Source organism: Oncorhynchus nerka, linkage group LG11 (assembly GCF_034236695.1).
Source record: "Oncorhynchus nerka isolate Pitt River linkage group LG11, Oner_Uvic_2.0, whole genome shotgun sequence".
Classification (NCBI taxonomy): domain Eukaryota; kingdom Metazoa; phylum Chordata; class Actinopteri; order Salmoniformes; family Salmonidae; genus Oncorhynchus; species Oncorhynchus nerka.
Window position 1 is genome coordinate 6,115,463 of NC_088406.1, and position 17,854 is coordinate 6,133,316.

Sequence of the window (17,854 nt, forward strand, 5' to 3'; positions counted from 1 at the left end):
AGAGTTCCATGTAGTCATGGCTCTATGTAGTACTGTGGAATAGAGTTCCATGTAGTCATGGCTCTATGTAGTACTGTGGAATAGTATGTAGTCATGGCTGTGGAATAGAGTTCCATGTAGTCATGGCTCTATGTAGTACTGTGGAATAGTTCCATGTAGTCATGGCTCTATGTAGTACTGTGGAATAGAGTTCCATGTAGTCATGGCTCTATGTAGTACTGTGGAATAGAGTTCCATGTAGTCATGGCTCTATGTAGTACTGTGGAATAGAGTTCCATGTAGTCATGGCTCTATGTAGTACTGTGGAATAGAGTTCCATGTAGTCATGGCTCTATGTAGTACTGTGGAATAGAGTTCCATGTAGTCATGGCTCTATGTAGTACTGTGGAATAGAGTTCCATGTAGTCATGGCTCTATGTAGTACTGTGGAATAGAGTTCCATGTAGTCATGGCTCTATGTAGTACTGTGGAATAGAGTTCCATGTAGTCATGGCTCTATGTAGTACTGTGGAATAGAGTTCCATGTAGTCATGGCTCTATGTAGTACTGTGGAATAGAGTTCCATGTAGTCATGGCTCTATGTAGTACTGTGGAATAGAGTTCCATGTCGTCATGGCTCTGTAGTACTGTGGAATAGAGTTCCATGTAGTCATGGCTCTATGTAGTACTGTGGAATTCCAGAGTTCCATGTAGTACATGGCTCTCTATGTAGTACTGTGGAATAGAGTTCCATGTCGTCATGGCTCTATGTAGTACTGTGGAATAGAGTTCCATGTCGTCATGGCTCTATGTAGTACTGTGGAATAGAGTTCCATGTAGTCATGGCTCTATGTAGTACTGTGGAATAGAGTTCCATGTAGTCATGGCTCTATGTAGTACTGTGGAATAGAGTTCCATGTAGTCATGGCTCTATGTAGTACTGTGGAATATAGTTCCATGTAGTCATGGCTCTATGTAGTACTGTGGAATAGAGTTCCATGTAGTCATGGCTCTATGTAGTACTGTGGAATAGAGTTCCATGTAGTCATGGCTCTATGTAGTACTGTGGAATAAAGTTCCATGTAGTCATGGCTCTATGTAGTAACTGTGGAATAGAGTTCCATGTAGTCAGGCTCTATGTAGTACTGTGGAATAGAGTTCCATGTCGTCATGGCTCTATGTAGTACTGTGGAATAGAGTTCCATGTAGTCATGGCTCTATGTAGTACTGTGGAATAGAGTTCCATGTAGTCATGGCTCTATGTAGTACTGTGGAATAGTTCCATGTAGTCATGGCTCTATGTAGTACTGTGGAATAGTTCCATGTAGTCATGGCTCTATGTAGTACTGTGGAATAGAGTTCCATGTAGTCATGGCTCTATGTAGTACTGTGGAATAGAGTTCCATGTAGTCATGGCTCTATGTAGTACTGTGGAATAGAGTTCCATGTAGTCATGGCTCTATGTAGTACTGTGGAATAGAGTTCCATGTAGTCATGGCTCTATGTAGTACTGTGGAATAGAGTTCCATGTAGTCATGGCTCTATGTAGTACTGTGGAATAGAGTTCCATGTCGTCATGGCTCTATGTAGTACTGTGGAATAGAGTTCCATGTCGTCATGGCTCTGTAGTACTGTGGAATAGAGTTCCATGTAGTCATGGCTCTATGTAGTACTGTGGAATAGAGTTCCATGTAGTCATGGCTCTATGTAGTACTGTGGAATAGTTCCATGTAGTCATGGCTCTATGTAGTACTGTGGAATAGAGTTCCATGTAGTCATGGCTCTATGTAGTACTGTGGAATAGAGTTCCATGTAGTCATGGCTCTATGTAGTACTGTGGAATAGAGTTCCATGTAGTCATGGCTCTATGTAGTACTGTGGAATATAGTTCCATGTAGTCATGGCTCTATGTAGTAACTGTGGAATAGAGTTCCATGTAGTCAGGCTCTATGTAGTACTGTGGAATAGAGTTCCATGTCGTCATGGCTCTATGTAGTACTGTGGAATAGAGTTCCATGTCGTCATGGCTCTATGTAGTACTGTGGAATAGAGTTCCATGTAGTCATGGCTCTATGTAGTACTGTGGAATAGAGTTCCATGTCGTCATGGCTCTGTAGTACTGTGGAATAGAGTTCCATGTAGTCATGGCTCTATGTAGTACTGTGGAATAGAGTTCCATGTAGTCATGGCTCTATGTAGTACTGTGGAATAGTTCCATGTAGTCATGGCTCTATGTAGTACTGTGGAATAGAGTTCCATGTAGTCATGGCTCTATGTAGTACTGTGGAATAGAGTTCCATGTAGTCATGGCTCTATGTAGTACTGTGGAATAGAGTTCCATGTAGTCATGGCTCTATGTAGTACTGTGGAATATAGTTCCATGTAGTCATGGCTCTATGTAGTACTGTGGAATAGAGTTCCATGTAGTCATGGCTCTATGTAGTACTGTGTACCTCCCATAGTTTGTTCTGGACTTGGGGACTGTGAAGAGACCTCTGGTGGCATGTCTTGTGGGGTATGCATGGGTGACTGAGCTGTGTGCCAGTAGTTTAGACAGACAGCTCGGTGTATTCAACATGTCAATACCTCCACATAAATCAAAGTAGTGATGAAGTCAATCTCTCCTCCACTTTCAACCAGGAGAGATTGACATGCATATTATTAATGTTAGCTCTCAGTGTACATCCAAGGGCCGGCCGTGCTGCCCTGTTCTTTTCTTTAGCACCTGACCACACGACTGAACACTAGTCAAGGAGCGGCAAAACCAGGGCCTGTAGGACCTGCCTTGTTGACAGTGTTAAGAAATCAGAACATCGCTTTTTTTATAGACATACTTCTCCCCATTTTAGCATCAATATGGGGCGGCAGGGTAGCCTAGTGGTTAGAGCGTTGGACTAGTAACCGAAAGGTTGCAAGTTCAAATCACCGAGCTGACAAGGTACAAATCTGTCGTTCTGCCTCTGAACTGTTCCTTGGCCACCATTGAAAATAAGAATTTGTTCTTAACTGATTTGCCTAATTAAATAAAGGTAAAATAAAATGTTTTGACAATGACAGTTTACTTCTCGTGAAGTGTTACTTCAAGCAATTTATTACAAGATTTAGTTGAGGTTTAGGGTTTAGTGAATGACTTGTCCCAAATACAATGCTTTTAGTTTTATAAATATTTAGGGCTAACTTATTCCCTGCTTCCCATTCTAAAACTAACTGCAGCTCTTTGTTGAGTGTTGCAGTCATTTCAGTCACTGTAGTAGCTGACGTGTATAGTGTTGAGTCATCCGCATACATAGAAACTCTAGCTTTACTCAAAGTCAGTGGCATATAGTTAATAAAAATTGAAAAAGCAAGGGGCCTAAACAGCTACCTTGGGGAATTCCTTATTCGACCTGGATTATGTTGGAGAGGATTCCACGCTAGCGTCCCACCTCGACTACAGCCAGTGAAAGTGCAGGGCGCCAAATTCAAAACAACAGAAATCCCATAATTAAAATTCCTCAAACATACAAGTATTATACACCATTTTAAAGATAAACCTCTTGTAAATTCAGCCACATTGTCCGATTTCAAATAGGCACAAGCACACCATGCGATTATGTTAGGACAGCACCTAGTCACAGAAAACCATACAGCCATTTTCCAGCCAAGGAGAGGGCTCACAAAAGTCAGAAATAGCGATTAAATGAATCACTAACCTTTGATCTTCATCAGATGGCACTCACAGGTTTTCATGTTACACAATAAATGTGTGTTTTGTTTGTATAACGTTAATCTTTATGTCCAAAAACCTCATTTGAAATCGGTGTGTTATGTTCAGAAATGCATTGTCTCAAACAAACATCCGGTGAAAGTGCAGAGAGCCACATCAAATTACAGAAATACTCATCATAAACATTGATAATCAATACAAGTGTTAAACATACGAATAAAGATAAACTTCTCCTTAACTTCTCTAGGGTAGGGGGCAGCATTCGGGATTTTGGATGAAAAGCATGTTAAACAGCCTGCTACTCGGGCCCGGAAGATATGATATGCATATAACTGGTAGATTTGGATAGAAAACAATCTAAAGTTTCCAAAACTGATAAAATAGTGTCTGTGAGTATAACAGAACTGATTTGGCAGGCGAAAACCTGAGAAAAATCCATTCAGGAAGTAGTTTTTTTGTTTTTGTTTTGTAGTTTTCTATTCAATGCCATTACCGTATCCATTGACTTAGGACTCAAATTGCAGTTGCTATGCCTTCCACTAGATGTCAATAGTCTTTAGAAATTGTTTCAGGCTTGTATTCTGAAAAATGTGGGAGTAAGACCAGTCTGAATGAGTGGACCCTAACGTGTCACAGAGCTTTTTCATCCCGAGAGAGTGCCTTTCTTGTTTATCTTTTATATTGACGATGTTATTGTCCGTTTGAAATATTATAGATAATTTAGGCTAAAAACAACCTGAGGCTTGAATATTAACATCGTTTGACATGTTTGACATGTTTCTATGAACTTTACGGATACAATTTGGATTTTTTTATCTGCCTGTTTTGACTGCATTTGAGCCTGTGGATTACTGAAGAAAACGTGCAAACAAAACAGACGTTTTTGGATATAAAAAGACTTTATCGAACAGAAGGAACATTTATTGAGTAAATGAATGTCTTCTGAGTGCCACCATATGAAGATCATCAAAGTTAAGGGATTAATTTTATCTTTATTTGATTAATTTTATCTTTATTTCTGAGTTGTGTAACTCTTCTGCTTGGCTGGTTACTGTTTGTAATGATTTGTCTGCTGGGCTATGTTCTCAAATAATCATAAGGCTTTCGCCATAAAGCATTTTTTAAATCTGACACCGTAGTTGGATTCACAAGAAGTTAATCTTTAAACCTATGTAAAATATATTTAGTTTTTTGAATTTTTATAATGAGTATTCCTGTATTTGAATTTGGCGCTCTGCAATCTCACTGATGTTGGCCAGGTGGGATGCTAGCGTCCCACATACCCTAGAGAGGCTTTACCGCGAAAGCACACTTTGCGATTATGTTAGGTCAGCGCCTAGACACAGAAACCCACACAGCCATTTTCCAACTAAGGAGAGTGTCACAAAAGTCAGAAATAGCATTAAAATCAATCACTTACCTTTGATGATCTTCATCTGGTGGCACTCCCAGGTCTCCGTGTTAGACAACAAATGTTAGTTTTGTTCGATAAAGTTCATCTTTATGTCCAAATACCTCCTTTTTGTTGGTGCGTTTAGTTCAGAAATCCAAAGGCACAGTGCGCGCTCTCAACACCAAGACGAAAAGTCAAAAAAGTACAATAAAAGTTCGTAGAAACATGTCAAACGATGTTTGAAATCAATCCTCAGGTTGTTTTTGTCATAAATAATCAATAATATTTCAACCGGACAAAAGCTTCGTCAATGGTAAAGGTAAACAAGAAATGCTCGCTCCCTATCACGTGCTTGGTTCATGTCTGGAAATTTCCACTGTCCTCTCATTGAAAGCGGTGTATCTCCCTCAGTTCTCAGAGTAAAAGTCTTAAACAATGCCTAAAGACTGGTCACATGTAGCCATAGAGATCTTGAACTGGGTCCTAAGTCTTTGTATGGTGGATAGGCTTTCAATGGAAAAACATCCTTTCAAAATAATAGTACTTCCTGGTTGGATTGTCCTCGGGTTTTCGCCTGCCATATCAGTTCTGTTATACTCACAGACATTATTTTAAGTTTTGGAAAATGTAATGTTTTCTATCTAAATCTACTGATTATATGCATATCATATCTTCTGGGACTGAGTAGCAGGCAGTTTAATTTAATTTAGTAGATTTCTGTCTTTATTTGTTCTTCTTCTAGGATCTGAAGCAGTAGATTTCTGTCTTTATTTGTTCTTCTTCTAGGATCTGAAGCAGTAGATTTCTGTCTTTATTTGTTCTTCTTCTAGGATCTGAAGCAGTAGATTTCTGTCTTTATTTGTTCTTCTTCTAGGATCTGAAGCAGTAGATTTCTGTCTTTATTTTTTCTTCTTCTAGGATCTGAAGCAGTGGCTCCTCAGGAGGAGGAAGGGGAAGGACCATTACTATTCAGTAAATTTCATATAAATAGTCAATCATTTTACAACATTTGCCTTTTTAGATAAAACTATACTAAATATATTCACGTCACCAAATAAAATATATATTTTTTAAACACTGTTTTGCGATAGTTTACTGTAGCTTATGTTTCTTTTCTATCCAGATGTCTATTTTTGTACCACCAAGCGTCTATTTTTGTAGGCTTTACTGTGCAATAGGAAGTAACTAAATGCACCAAAAATGTCTCAAAGATACCTAAACGCTATTCATGATGATCCATGTACTGTATATGTATTTGTGTGAGACCGTGGTCCACACGTTGAAATGCTTAGCCTCAACACGAGGTGAAGAAGATAACCTCAACTACCAGGCCAGGATACCGCAAGTCTGCAGCTGCACAGTGATCTAGAACTTTCACTATATACAGTGGGGCAATAAAGTATTTAGTCAGCCACCAATTGTGCAAGTTCTCCCACTTAAAAAGGTGAGAGAGGCCTGTAATAGGTACACTTCAACTATGACAGACAAAATGAGAAAAAAAATCCAGAAAATCACATTGTAGGATTTGTAATGAATTTATTTGCAAATTATGGTGGAAAATACGTATTTGGTCAATAACAAAAGTTTATCTCAATACTTTGTTATATACCCTTTGTTGGCAATGACAGAGGTCAAACGTTTTCTCTAAGTCTTCACACACCTCCATGCAGATCTCCTCTAGAGCAGTGATGTTTTGGGACTGTTGCTGGGCAACACAGACTTTCATCTCCCTCCAAAGATTTTCTATGGGGTTGAGATCTGGAGACTGGCTAGGCCACTTCAGGACCTAGAAATGTTTCTTACGAAGCCACTCCTTTGTTGCCCGGGCGGTGTGTTTGGGATCATTGTCATGCTGAAAGACAAAGCCACGTTTCATCTTCAATGCCTTTGCTGGTGGTAGGCTTTGTTACTTTGGTCCCAGCTCTCTGCAGGTCATTCACTAGGTCCCCCCGTGTAATTCTGGGATTTTTGCTCACCGTTCTTGTGATCATTTTGATCCCACGGGGTGAGATCTTGCGTGGAGCCCCAGATCGAGGGAGATTATCAGTGGTCTTGTATGTCTTCCATTTCCTAATAATTGCTCCCACGGTTGATTTCTTCAAACCAAGCTGCTTACCTATTGCAGATTCAGTCTTCCCAGCCTGGTGCAGGTCTACAATTTTGTTTCTGGTGTCCTTTGACAGCTCTTTGGTCTTGGCCATAGTGGAGTTTGGAGTGTGACTGTTTGAGGTTGTGGACAGGTGTCTTTTATACTGATAACAAGTTCAAACAGGTGCCATTAATACAGGTAACGAGTGGAGGACAAAGGAGCCTCTTAAAGAAGAAGCTACAGGTCTGTGAGAGCCAGAAATCTCGCTTGCTTACTTATTTTCCACCATAATTTGCAAATAAATTCATTAAAAATCCTACAATGTGATTTTCTGGATTTTTTTCCTCATTTTGTCTGTCATAGTTGAAGTGTACCTCTGATGAAAATTACAGGCCTCTCTCATCTTTTTAAGTGGGAGAACTTGCACAATTGGTGGCTGACTTTTTTGCCCCACTGTATGTGTCTTACGCATTTAACCCAACCCCTCTGAATCAGAGAGGGGGGGGGGGGCTGCCTTAATCAACATCCATGTCTTTGACACCCTGGGGAACAGTGGGTTAACTGCCTTGTTCAGGGAGAGAACCTCAAATGTTTACCTTGTCAGCTCGGGGATTTGAACTTGCAACCTTTCAGTTACTGGCCCAACACTCTAACCACTAGGCTACCTGCCGCCCTACTGGTACAGCTGATTAGCTGTCTTATATCATATGTCGAGAAAAACAAATCTAAATGACTTATCCTGCTCCGCTCATCACCATTGGAGACCGGACAACTAAGGAGGACATTGTGACCTCTGGTGGACAACCAGAGCCCTTTCCCATAGAAGGATTGATTGGTTTCAACAGAGAGACGACGAGCAAAGACATCTACACGTAAATACATTGCTTTTCTTACCCAAAACGTGCGGCGTCTCATGTAAGTGTGTATGTGTATTCTGTGTTATTATTTAGTTAGTAAATAAACAATTAATTTAACATTTCTGTAGAACTGAATCATCAGAAAAGGCTGGGGTTCAAGAAGACATTCAGAATGAGACTGATATGAGGTAATGATTAATAAATGACTTATCGATATCATCTTGAGATGAGTTAGTAACTCATTAAACAACTTCTTCCGTGGTGCCCCAAATTCCCTGCTGTCTCCTACCCTGTCTCCTTGCTGTGTCTCCCTGCTGTGTCTCCCTGCTGTCTCCCACCCTGTCTCCCTGCTGTGTCTCCCTCCTTCTCTCCCTGCTGTCTCCCACCCTGTCTCCCTGCTGTGTCTCCCTCCTTCTCTCCCTGCTGTCTCCCACCCTGTCTCCCTGCTGTCTCCCACTGTGTCTCCCTGCTGTCTCCCACCGTGTCTCCCACCGTGTCTCCCTGCTGTCTCCCTGCTGTGTCTCCATCCGTGTCTCCCTGCTGTCTCCCACCGTGTCTCCCTGCTGTCTCCCTGCTGTCTCCCACCGTGTCTCCCTGCTGTGTCTCCCACCGTGTCTCCCTGCTGTGTCTCCCTGCTGTCTCCCTGCTGTCTCCCACCGTGTCTCCCCCTGCTGTCTCCCACCGTGTCTCCCTGCTGTCTCCCTCCGTGTCTCCCTGCTGTCTCCCTCCGTGTCTCCCTGCTGTCTCCCTCCGTGTCTCCCACCGTGTCTCCCTGCTGTCTCCCTGCTGTCTCCCTGCTGTCTCCCACCGTGTCTCCCTGCTGTCTCCCTCCGTGTCTCCCTGCTGTCTCCCTGCTGTGTCTCCCTGCTGTGTCTCCCTCCGTGTCTCCCTCCGTGTCTCCCTGCTGTCTCCCTCCGTGTCTCCCACCGTGTCTCCCTGCTGTGTCTCCCTCCGTGTGCTGTCTCCCACCGTGTCTCCCTCCGTGTCTCCCTCCGTGTCTCCCTGCTGTCTCCCTCCGTGTCTCCCTGCTGTCTCCCATCGTGTCTCCCTGCTGTGTCTCCCTGCTGTGTCTCCCTCCTTCTCTCCCTGCTGTGTCTCCCTCCTTCTCTCCCACCCTGTCTCCCTCCGTGTCTCCCTCCGTGTCTCCCTCAGTGTCTCCCTGCGTGTCTCCCTGCGTGTCTCCCTCCGTGTCTCCCTGCTGTGTCTCCCTGCCGTGTCTCCCTGCTGTCTCCCTCCGTGTCTCCCTGCTGTGTCTCCCTCCTTCTCTCCCTGCTGTGTCTCCCTCCTTCTCTCCCTGCTGTCTCCCTCCGTGTCTCCCTCCGTGTCTCCCTCCGTGTCTCCCTGCTGTGTCTCCCTCCTTCTCTCCCTGCTGTCTCCCACCCTGTCTCCCTGCGTGTCTCCCTCCGTGTCTCCCTGCTGTGTCTCCCTCCTCCCTCTCTCCCTGCTGTCTCCCGTGTCTCCTGTGTCTCCCTCCGTGTCTCCCTGTCGTGTCTCCCTCCGTGTCTCCCTGCGTGTCTCCCCGTGTCTCCCTCCGTGTCTCCCTCCCCACCCTGTCTCCCTGTGTCTCCCTGCGTGTCTCCCTGCGTGTCTCCCTGCGTGTCTCCTTCCGTGTCTCCCTCCGTGTCTCCCTCAGTGTCTGCCTCCGTGTCTCCCTCCTTCTCTCCCTGCTGTCTCCCTGCTGTCTCCCCCTGCTGTCTCCCACCGTGTCTCCCACCCTGCTGTGTCTCCATCCGTGTCTCCCCGTGCTGTCTCTCCCACCGTGTCTCCCTGCTGTCTCCCACCCCACCGTGTCTGTCTCCTCCCACCGTGTCTCCCTGCTGTGTCTCCCACCGTGCTCGCTGCTGTCTCCCTGCTGTGTCTCCCTGCTGTCTCCCACCGTGTCTCCCTGCTGTCTCCCTGCTGTCTCCCACCGTGTCTCCCTGCTGTCTCCCTCCGTGTCTCCCTGCTGTCTCCCACCGTGTCTCCCTGCTGTCTCCCTCCGTGTCTCCCTGCTGTCTCCCTCCGTGTCTCCCTGCTGTCTCCCTCCGTGTCTCCCTGCTGTCTCCCACCGTGTCTCCCTGCTGTCTCCCACCGTGTCTCCCTGCTGTCTCCCTGCTGTCTCCCTGCTGTCTCCCTGCTGTCCCTCCTGCTGTGTCTCCCTGCTGTCTGCTGTCTCCCACCGTGTCTCCTCCCCGTGCTGTCTCCCACCGTGTCTCCCTGCTGTCTCCCTCCGTGTCTCCTGCTGTCTCCCTCCGTGTCTCCCTGCTGTGTCTCCCTGTGTCTCCGTGTCCCTCCGTGTCTCCCTGCGTGTCTCCCACCGTGTCTCCCTGTGTCTCCCTGTGTCTCCCTCCGTGTCTCCCTGCTGTCTCCCTCCGTGTCTCCCTCCGTGTCTCCCTCCTGTCTCCCTCCGTGTCTCCCTGCTGTCTCCCTGCGTGTCTCCCTGCTGTGTCTCCTCTGTGTCTCCGTGTCTCCCCTGCTGTCTCCCACCGTGTCTCCCTGCTGTCTCCCACCGTCTCCCTCTCCCCTGTCTCCCTCCGTGTCTCCCTGCAGTGTCTCCCTCAGTGTCTGCTGTCTCCCTCCTGTCTCCCCTGTGTCTCCCTGCTGTCTCCCATCTCCCACCGTGTCTCCCTGCTGTCTCCCTGCTGTGTGTCTCCCTGTCCTCCCTCTGTCTCCTGTCTGTGTCTCCCTCCTGTCTCCCTGCTGTCCCTCCCTGTCTCCCTCCGTGTCTCCCTGCCTGTGTCTCCCTCCGTGTCTCCCCTGCGTGTCTCCCTCGTGTCTCCCTGCTGTCTCCCTCCGTGTCTCCCTCCGTGTCTCCCTGCTCTCCCTCCGTGTCTCCCTGCGTGTCTCCCTCCGTGTCTCCCTCCGTGTCTCCCTCCGTGTCTCCCTGCGTGTCTCCCTGCGTGTCTCCCTCAGTGTCTGCCTCCGTGTCTCCCTCCTTCTCTCCCTGCTGTCTCCCACCCTGTCTCCCTGCTGTCTCCCACCCTGTCTCCCTGCTGTCTCCCACCGTGTCTCCCTGCTGTCTCCTGTCTGCGTCTCCCACCTCCCTGTGTCTCCTGTGTCTCCCTCAGTGTCTCCCACCCTGTCTCCCTGCTGTCTCCCACCCTGTCTCCCTGCTGTCTCCCACCCTGTCTCCCTGCTGTCTCCCACCGTGTCTCCCACCCTGTCTCCCTGCTGTCTCCCACCCTGTCTCCCTGCTGTCTCCCACCCTGTCTCCCTGCTGTCTCCCACCGTGTCTCCCTGCTGTCTCCCACCGTGTCTCCCTGCTGTCTCCCACCGTGTCTCGCTGCTGTCTCCCACCGTGTCTCCCTGCTGTGTCTCCCTCCGTGTCTCCCTGCTGTCTCCCACCGTGTCTCCCTGCTGTCTCCCACCGTGTCTCCCTGCTGTCTCCCTCCGTGTCTCCCTCCGTGTCTCCCTGCGTGTCTCCCTCAGTGTCTCCCTGCTGTCTCCCACCGTGTCTCCCTGCTGTCTCCCTCCGTGTCTCCCTGCTGTCTCCCTCCGTGTCTCCCTGCTGTCTCCCACCGTGTCTCCCTGCTGTCTCCCACCGTGTCTCCCTGCTGTCTCCCTGCTGTCTCCCACCGTGTCTCCCTGCTGTCTCCCTGTCTCCCCCAGTGTCTCCCTGCCTCCCACCGTGTCTGTGTCTTCCCTGCTGTCTCCCTCCGTGTCTGTCTCCCACCGTGTCTCCCTGCTGTCTCCCTCCGTGTCCTCCCTCCTCCCTGTGTCTCCCCCTGCTGTCTCCCTCCGTGTCTCCCCTGCGTGTCTCCCTCCGTGTCTCCCTGCTGTCTCCCTCCCTGCTGTGTCTCCCTGCGTGTCTCCCTGTCTCCCTCCTGTCTCCTCCTTGTCTCCCTGTGTCTCCCTGCTGTCTCCCTCCGTGTCTCCCTGCTGTCTCCCACCGTGTCTCCCTGCGTGTCTCCCTCCGTGTCTCCCTCCGTCTCCCTGCTGTCTCCTGCTGTGTCTCCCTGCTGTGTCTCCCTGCTGTGTCTCAGTGTCTCCCTGCTGTCTCCACCGTGTCTCCCTGCTGTCTCCCTCCGTGTCTCCCTCCTCCCTCTGTCTCCCTGCTGTCTCCCTCCCCTCCGTGTCTCCCTGCTGTCTCCCTCCGTCTCCTCCGTGTCTCCCTGTGTCTCCCTGCTGTGTCTCCCTCTCCCTGCTGTCTCCCTCCGTGTCTCCCTGCTCCCACCGTGTCCCTGCTGTCTCCCTGCGTGTCTCCTCCTGTCTCCCTGTGTCTCCCTCCTCCCACCCTGTCTGTCTCCCTCCGTGTCTCCCTGCCTCCGTGTCTCCCTGCTGTCTCCCTCCGTGTCTCCCTGTGTCTCCCTCCGTGTCTCTCCTCCGTGTCTCTCCTGCTGTGTCTCCCTGCTGTCTCCCTCCGTGTCTCCCTGCTGTCTCCTCCCTGCTGTCTCCCACCGTGTCTCCCTGTCCGTGTCTCCTGTGTCTCCCTGTCCCTGTCTCCTGCGTGTCTCCCTCCTGTGTCTCCCTCCGTGTCTCCCTCTGTCTCCCTCCCCCTGCTGTCTCCCACCGTGTCTCCCTGCTGTCTCCCACCCTCCCTGTCTCCCTCCGTGTCTGTCTCCCTGCCTCCCCCCGTCTCCCTGCCTCCCACCGTGTCGTGTCTCCCTGCTCCTGTGTCTCCCTCCGTGTCTCCCTCCCTCAGTGTCTCCCTGCTGTCTCCCACCCTGTGTCTCCCCTCCTGCTGTCTCCCTGTCTCCCTGCTGTCTCCCACCGTGTCTCCCTGCTGTCTCCCACCGTGTCTCCCTGCTGTCTCCCACCGTGTCTGTCTCCCTCCGTCTCCCACCGTCTCCCTCCGTGTCTCCCTGCTGTCTCCCTCCGTGTCTCCCTGCTGTCTCCCTCCCTGTCTCCCTGCCTCCCACCGTGTCTCCCTGCTGTCTCCCTCCGTGTGTGTCTCCTGCTGTCTCCCACCGTGTCTCCCTCCGTGTCTCCCCCTGTCCTCCGTGTCTCCCTCCTGCTGTCTCCCTGTGTCTCCCTCCGTGTCTCCCTCCCACCGTGTCTCCCTGCTGTCTCCCCCCTCCGTGTCTCCCCTGTCTCCCTCCTGTCCCTCCTGTCTCCCTGCTGTGTCTCCCTGCTCTCCCTGTCTCCCTGCTGTCTCCCACCCGTGTCTCCCTGCTGTCTCCCTCCGTGTCTCCCTGTGTCTCCCTCCGTGTCTCCCCTGCGTGTCTCCCTCCGTGTCTCCCTGTGTCTGCTGTCTCCCCTGCTGTGTCCCACCGTGTCTCCCTGTGTCTCCCCTGCTGTCTCCCTGCGTGTCTCCCTGCTGTCTCCCACCGTGTCTCCTGCTGTCTCCCTCCGTGTCTCCCTGCTGTCTCCCTCCGTGTCTCCCTCCGTGTCTCCCTGCTGTCTCCCCTGCGTGTCTCCCTGTCTCCTTGCTGTCTCCCTGTGTCTCCCTCCATGTCTCCCCCTGCTGTCTCCCTGCGTGTCTCCCTGCTGTCTCCCTCCGTGTCTCCCTCCGTGTCTCCCCGTGTCTCTGTCTCCCTGTCTCCCTGCTGTCTCCCACCGTGTCTCCCTGCTGTCTCCCTGCTGTCTCCCTGCTGTGTCTCCCTGCTGTGTCTCCTCCGTGTCTCCCTGCTGTGTCTCCCACCGTGTCTCCCTGCTGTCTCCTGCTGTCTGTGTCTCCCTCCTGCTGTCTCCCTCCGTGTCTCCCTGCTGTCTCCCTCCGTGTCTCCCTCCGTGTCTCCCTCCGTGTCTCCCTGTCTCCCTCTGTCTCCCTCCGTGTCTCCCTGCTCCGTGTCTCCCACCGTGTCTCCCTGCTGTCTCCCTGCTGTCTGTGTCTCCCTGTCCCCTGCTGTGTCTCCCTGCTGTCTCCCACCCTGTCTCCCTGCTGTCTCCCACCGTGTGTCTCCCTGTCTCCCTGTGTCTCCTGCTGTCTCCCACCGTGTCTCCCTGTGTCTCCCCACGTGTCTCCTGCTGTCTCCCTGCTGTGTCTCCCTCCGTGTCTCCCTCAGTCTCCCTCCTCCCTGCTGTCTCCCACCGTGTCTCCCTCCGTGTCTCCCTGTCTCCCTGTGTCTCCCTCCCTGTGTCTCCCTCCCCCAGTGTCTCCCTGCTGTCTCCCTCCGTGTCTCCCTCCGTGTCTCCCACCGTGTCTCCCTGTGTCTCCCTCCGTGTCTCCCTCCCTGCTGTCTCCCACCGTGTCTCCGTGTCTCCCTGTCCCCACTCCCTGTGTCTCCCTGTCTCCCTCCGTGTCTCCCTCCGTGTCTCCTCCTCCCTGTCTCCCTCCGTGTCTCCCTGCTGTCTCCCCGTGTCCCCTCCGTGTCTCCCTCAGTGTCTCCCTGTGTCTCCCTCCGTGTCTCCCTGCTGTGTCTCCCTCCGTGTCTCCCCTGCTGTCTCCCACCTGTGTGTCTCCCTGTGTCTCCCTGTGTCTCCCACCGTGTCTCCTCCGTGTCTCCCTCCGTGTCTCCCTGCTGTCTCCCTGCGTGTCTCCCTCCTGTCTCCCTCCGTGTCTCCCTGTGTCTCCCCCTGCTGTCTCCCTCCGTGTCTCCCTGCTGTCTCCCTCCGTGTCTCCCTGCTGTGTCTCCCTCCGTGTCTCCCTGCTGTCTCCCACCCTGTCTCCCACCGTGTCTCCCTGTCCGTGTCTCCCTGCGTGTCTCCCTCCGTCTCCCCGTGTCTCCCTGTGTCTCCCTCCGTGTCTCCCTGCTGTCTCCCTCCGTGTCTCCCTGCTGTCTCCCTCCGTGTCTCCCTGCTGTCTCCCCTGTCTCCCTCCGTGTCTCCCTGCCGTGTCTCCCACCGTGTCTCCCTCTCCCTCCGTGTCTCCCTGCTGTCTCCCACCGTGTCTCCCTGCTGTCTCCCTGCGTGTCTCCCTGTCTCCCTGTGTCTCCCACCGTGTCTCCCTCCCTCCGTGTCTCCCTGCTGTCTCCCACCTGTCCCCTCCGTGTCTCCCTGCGTGTCTCCCCAGTGTCTCCCTGCTGTCTCCCACTCCTGCTGTCTCCCGTGTCCTTGTCTCCCTGCTGTCTCCCACCGTGTCTCCCTGCCCCACCCTGTCTCCCTCCGTGTCTCCCTCCGTGTCTCCCACCCTGTCTCCCTCCGTGTCTCCCTGCTGTCTCCCACTCCCTGTGTCTCCCACCGTGTCTCCTGCTGTCTCCCACCCCTGTGTCTCCCTCCGCTGTCTCCCTCCTGTCTCCCACCGTGTCTCCTCTGTGTCTCCCCACCATGTCCCCTGCTGTCTCCCTGCTGTCTCCCTCCGTGTCTCCCTCCTGTCTCCCTCCGTGTCTCCCTCCTGTCTCCTCCGTGTCTCCCTGCTGTCTCCCACCGTGTCTCCCTGCTGTCTCCCTGCTGTCTCCCCCGTGTCGTCTCCCTCCGTGTCTCCCTCCGTGTCTCCCTGCGTGTCTCCCTCCGTGTCTCCCTGTGTGTCTCCCACCGTGTCTCCCTGCTGTCTCCCACCCTGTCTCCCTGCTGTGTCTCCCTGCCGTGTCTCCCTGCTGTCTCCCTCCGTGTCTCCCTGCTGTGTCTCCCTCCTTCTCTCCCTGCTGTCTCCCACCCTGTCTCCCTCCGTGTCTCCCTCCGTCTCCCTCCGTGTCTCCCTCCAGTGTCTCCTCCCTCCGTGTGTCTCCCTGCTGTCTCCCTCCGTGTCTCCCTCCGTGTCTCCTCCGTGTCTCCCTCCCTCCTGCTGTCTCCCTCCGTCTGTCCCTGCGTGTCTCCCTCCTGTCTCCCTCCGTGTCTCCCTCCGTGTCTCCCTGCGTGTCTCCCTGATGTCTCCCTCCGTGTCTCCCTCCGTGTCTCCCTGCTGTCTCCCTCCGTGTCTCCCCCGTGTCTCCCTCAGTGTCTCCTGCTGTCTCCCACCCTGTCTCCCTCTGTGTCTCCCTCCTTCTCTCCCTGCTGTCTCCCACCCTGTCTCCCTCCGTGTCTCCCTGCGTGTCTCCCTGTCGTGTCTCCCTGCTCCCTCGTGTCTCCCTGCCTCCCTGCTGTCTCCCTGCTGTCTCCCTCCGTGTCTCCCTGCGTGTCTCCCTCCGTGTCTCCCTCCGTGTCTCCCTGCTGTCTCCCACCCTGTCTCCCTCCTTGTCTCCCTGCTGTCTCCCACCGTGTCTCCCCTCCCTCCGTGTCTCCCTGTCTCCCTCTCGTGTCTCCCTGTGTCTCCCTCCGTGTCTCCCTGCTGTCTCCCTCCATGTCTCCCTGCTGTCTCCCACCATGTCTCCCTGCTGTCTCCCACCTCCTGCTGTCTCCCTCCGTGTCTCCCTCCGTGTCTCCCTTCGTGTCTCCCTGCTGTCTCCCTCCGTGTCTCCCTCCGTGTCTCCCTGCTGTGTCTCCCTCCGTGTCTCCCTGCGTGTCTCCCTCAGTGTCTCCCTCCGTGTCTCCCTGCGTGTCTCCCTCAGTGTCTCCCTGCTGTCTCCCTCCGTGTCTCCCTCCGTGTCTCCCTCCGTGTCTCCCTGCTGTCTCCCTGCTGTGTCTCCCTGCTGTGTCTCCCTGCTGTGTCTCCCTCTGTGTCTCCCTCCTTCTCTCCCTGCTGTCTCCCACCGTGTCTCCCTGCTGTCTCCCACCGTGTCTCCCTGCTGTCTCCCACCATGTCTCCCTGCTGTCTCCCACCGTGTCTCCCTGCTGTCTCCCTGCTGTCTCCCACCGTGTCTCCCTGCTGTCTCCCTGCTGTCTCCGACCGTGTTTCCCTGCTGTCTCCCTGCTGTCTCCCACCGTGTCTCCCTGCTGTCTCCCTGCTGTCTCCCACCGTGTCTCCCTGCTGTCTCCCTGCTGTCTCCCTCCGTGTCTCCTTGCTGTCTCCCTCCGTGTCTCCCTCCGTGTCTCCCTCCGTGTCTCCCTGCGTGTCTCCCTCAGTGTCTCCCTGCTGTCTCCCTCCGTGTCTCCCTCCGTGTCTCCCTGCTGTCTCCCTCCGTGTCTCCCTCCGTGTCTCCCTCCGTGTCTCCCTCCGTGTCTCCCTGCTGTCTCCCTGCTGTGTCTCCCTGCTGTGTCTCCCTGCTGTGTCTCCCTCTGTGTCTCCCTCCTTCTCTCCCTGCTGTCTCCCACCCTGTCTCCCTCCGTGTCTCCCTCCGTGTCTCCCTCCGTGTCTCCCTCCGTGTCTCCCTGCTGTGTCTCCCTGCTGTGTCTCCCTCCGTGTCTCCCTGCTGTCTCCCTCCGTGTCTCCCTGCTGTGTCTCCCTCCGTGTCTCCCTCCGTGTCTCCCTCCGTGTCTGCCTCAGTGTCTGCCTCCGTGTCTCCCTGCGTGTCTCCCTGCTGTGTCTCCCACCGTGTCTCCCTGCTGTCTCCCTGCTGTCTCCCTGCGTGTCTCCCTCCGTGTCTCCCTCAGTGTCTCCCTCCTTCTCTCCCTGCTGTCTCCCTGCTGTCTCCCACCGTGTCTCCCTGCTGTCTCCCACCGTGTCTCCCTGCTGTCTCCCACCGTGTCTCCCTGTGTCTCCCTGCTGTCTCCCACCGTGTCTCCCTGCTGTCTCCCTGCTGTCTCCCACCGTGTCTCCCTGCTGTCTCCCTCCGTGTCTCCCTCCGTGTCTCCCTCCGTGTCTCCCTGCTGTCTCCCACCGTGTCTCCCTCCGTGTCTCCCTGCTGTCTCCCACCGTGTCTCCCTCCGTGTCTCCCTGCGTGTCTCCCTCAGTGTCTCCCTGCTGTGTCTCCCTCCGTGTCTCCCTGCGTGTCTCCCTCAGTGTCTCCCTGCTGTCTCCTGCTGTCTCCCTCCGTGTCTCCCTCCGTGTCTCCCTCCTTCTCTCCCTGCTGTCTCCCTCCGTGTCTCCCTCCGTGTCTCCCTGCTGTCTCCCACCGTGTCTCCCTGCTGTCTCCCACCCTGTCTCCCTCCGTGTCTCCCACCCTGTCTCCCTCCGTGTCTCCCTGCTGTCTCCCTCCGTGTCTCCCTCCGTGTCTCCCTCCGTGTCTCCCTGCTGTCTCCCACCGTGTCTCCCTGCTGTCTCCGTCCGTGTCTCC